Source organism: Camelina sativa, chromosome 8 (genome assembly GCF_000633955.1).
Source record: "Camelina sativa cultivar DH55 chromosome 8, Cs, whole genome shotgun sequence".
Classification (NCBI taxonomy): Eukaryota; Viridiplantae; Streptophyta; class Magnoliopsida; order Brassicales; family Brassicaceae; genus Camelina; species Camelina sativa.
In genome coordinates this window covers 5,877,125-5,880,856 of record NC_025692.1, presented here as the reverse complement: position 1 = coordinate 5,880,856, position 3,732 = coordinate 5,877,125, and positions in this window count along the sequence as shown.

Below are 3,732 nucleotides of genomic sequence, written 5' to 3'. Positions count from 1 at the left end.
CCGAACAAGTCGGCAATGTTTTACAAGGGTACTCAAACCCGTAGGATTAACAACAAAAGAAAAAGAAGAGAAGGAAACGAAAATACAGCTAAGTATCATAAGCACCGGTCAAATCGGCCTGAAAGCTATCGGCATTGGAACCGTGCGGATGTTGGGCGGAGTCTGGAGCCGTCGTTCCGGGGGGGGGGAATCCATAGCCAAGTTGATCCGGGGACATGTTGAGATCTTTTTCATTCAGATCAAGGACATCGATCGCCTTGACAGTCTCCTCGGCTTCGGCCTTTTTCTCGTCAATCTCCTTGATTCGTTCCGCCGGAATGATGGCCCCATTTTTGACCAGATATTGTCCAGTTTCCTGTATCCCGGAAGCTTGGTTTAGCAGATCTTCCAGGGGACGAACTTTCTCCTGTTCGAGTAGATAGGCCCTGACCTTATCCAGTCGAGTCTGCGCTTTCATCATTGTTCGCTCCACCTTCTCCCAACGATCCCACCGAAGTCTCTTAACTTCGAAATTGAGCTGAACCTTTAACCCGTCGCATGATTCCTTCAGTTCGGTTTTCTCTTCCTCGAGAGTAAGCGCTCGGGAGTTCAGTACACTAATCCTCAGTTCGGAGTTGGCGATGATACCATCTTTTTTGGCAACAAGCGCCTCGAGCTCTTTGATCCTCGCATCCTTGGCGTCGCTGGCAACCCGGATTTGCTCTGCGCATTCTTTCACCTTTTCGAGCTCCAATCCAGACTTCTTAGTGGATTTAGCACGCCTATCGTATAATTGAGTCAGCGTGTTCATCTTGGCGGCAGTCTGTAAACCCGAAGAACATATGTCAGTTCGCCCGCTGAAATTTCAAGCAAATTAAACAAAATGATAGGGCATACCATTAGGTGGCACTCGACGACATCAAGGAACGCCTGTTTAAATTCAAGTTCATCCGCCGACGGAAGGATTCGACTGGAGGTTTTCAAGGTTCGGAAGACCTCGCCTGAGGCTTCGCAATTGGTCACCAGAGGGTAGTCGCCGAAGTAATGATAGGAGAAGCGATCAGTCTTATCATTTCTCCTTTTCAGGCGAAATCGATCGGCAGATTCTAGTCCGGCTTTTTCCGCCGAGCGTTTGCAGTTCACTACCGGCTGTGGTTCAGTGACTGGGTTATCTATGATTTACTTCTTCTTCTTCTTCCTTCTTTTGGATCCAGCTTTAAGTTGCGGGACATCCTGTTCTTCGTTCGAAAGATTGGCATTCTCTAAGGCCAAAGGGAGAATATCTCCTTCCGCGACATCGACTGTGTTGACGTTTTCTCCAGAAGCCTGAATAGAGTCGACGTCGGTCTGGTCCGGGATGGGATCGACTTCGGTTCGACCCTGAGATGGGTCGATGTTGGCTTCAATGGCAGCCTGAGTGTCTCGGCGAACAATCTGGAGACTGTCGGATTCAAGGACACGTGCTCCGGTAGGTTCCGCAGTTCGTCCTAGTGACCTAACAAAACTTGGGAATGTCGTCCTGGGTTTGCCCATCGCTGTTTCAACACGAATACGGGTGATAAACTCCCACTAATGATTGTTTCCGGCTAATAGAGCGTCCCTGACAGGATGATAGTTTGGAGCTAGCCGCGTCGCACAAAATGGACGATCTGGAAACATGACACGAAAAAGTTAAAACTGGTTAGAGGTGCCGAAGTCAATTAAAACGTGCTGGAAATATAAAAGCTACCAGGATTTTCATTCCACACTCTCCGATGGAAACCCAATGGGTTAGCGAGTGAGTACTGATCGATGCGTACGTAGAAATAGTGGTTCATCCACTTCTTGAATTTGCTCACTCTTTTACCGATAAGGAAATTGTGCGTCGGCCTCATATTCACTTCCCAGCGGTGCAGACTCTTTGATAACTTAAAATTGGATAGTTGTTCAAAACATTGAACTCCAATATTGACCCCGACTTCGGCTGCTACAGTGAGGGCAGCCATAAAGTTACAAATAGCTCCGGGGACGAACTGGCAGATCGCTATCCTGCGTCTTTGGGCGTAGAGCGATATCAACGCAGGGATTGGGAATAAGAGGCGACATTCGGTAAAATAACATTTGTACAGACATATATACCCTTCCGCAGGGTTCCAGGGGCGTTGGTCCTCTCGAGGAATCAAAATTGTGACTTCGCTGTTGAATAAACCACATAAGTTCAGCATGTCGTTCACGGTTGTGGACAAACTCAAACTCTTCTCGCCACCAATCTGTCCTTTATGGTCGAACAAGGGATCGATATCCTCGATCAAGAGTCCTAAGGGTACGAACCGATCTTCTTCTTGTGACAGTACGCCTTGAGTCAGTTCGGTGTTTTCCTCTTCAGGACGAACTGATGGCAACGGCAACACCTGTGAGGATGAGGTTCCTGCTGAACAGCGAACAAGGTGTGGTGGGACTTCGGAAGCCGATCTACTCGATTCACCAATCTGCGCAGTACGCTCTGGGTCGAGAGTTTTCCGCCTGGAAGATCGACGAATTAGCTGTTCGCCCTCAATTTCTGGCGAAGAGACGGGTTCTGATGTGCTTGCCATATTCTGAGTTCGGAGAGTGCGGAAGAAAATCGGAACTAACAAAATAAATAGGAGAGAGATCGGAGCAGATTACCTTTCGTTGTTGACAGAAAATGAGAAATGACGAAAGGGGAGGCGTATTTATAGAGTCGAGCGGGTGGCAACCCTACGCAGAGCAATTATGACCTATGCGACTCTTCGANCGATGTGATGCAAACGACACATGTCATCCGAACAATTCGCGGCGAAATGACGCGAGAATCCGGGTAAAATTAATTAAGTCTTCATGGTTTAGATCGGATATTCTCTTTCCATAGTTCGAAACATTCGAATTAAATCTCGAATGTTCGGAACTGGAGGGGGACTAATTGTTGGTGCGGGATTCAGCACCCCCGACATACCGAGCTAAACCAGAAATACTAATTGATTAGTTAACCGGGAAACCGGTTAAGGGCTTGATTAGGTCAACGAGAAGTCAGTTCGGCCAAAGCGTAGCCTTGAAGAAGAAGGAACCGACCTCCACTTCGGCACGGCGGCCGACTGAAACGATAAGGCAGTTTTCCATATCTCACTTTGTCCGATAAGGAAAGTTAATATATTGTGCAATCTAAGAACATGTATAAAGAAGGAGAGACTTCTCCATTGTAAGGCATCCATAATCGAATACAATAATCAAGTTCTCCTCTTGTTTTGAGCAATAAACCCTAATTCTTTTGAGTTCTACTTCTTTACTTTCAATCCGAAGGCTTAGATCTATTTTCTAGAGAGATAACTCTATTGAATTTGTTTCCCTCCTTAAACAAATTCATTGTGGAAACCTAGTTTCTACACAAACTTTTGAGATGTTTTAAACACATTGTTGTACACTTGTACTTATATATGGATATTGGATCATATTTTTTAAAAATTGGTTGGTTTTGGGATTGTCTTCAAAGATCGACAATTTGGGTAACATGTGGATCATAATTGTGGTTTGATGACAAGAAAAAGTGTTTAAATACTGACAATCTACATAATTTGGCTCTAAAATGGTTACCCATTAAAAGGTTCAGAATTTTAAATCTCACACGATTTAAATTTGAAAGATGATTTGTACGATATCAAATATTTTTTTTTTGGTAAGTAGTATGATATCAAATGTTGATTTTGAATCCGTGGCATGTTTATCACATTCAACATCATGTTGCATAGTACAAAAGTA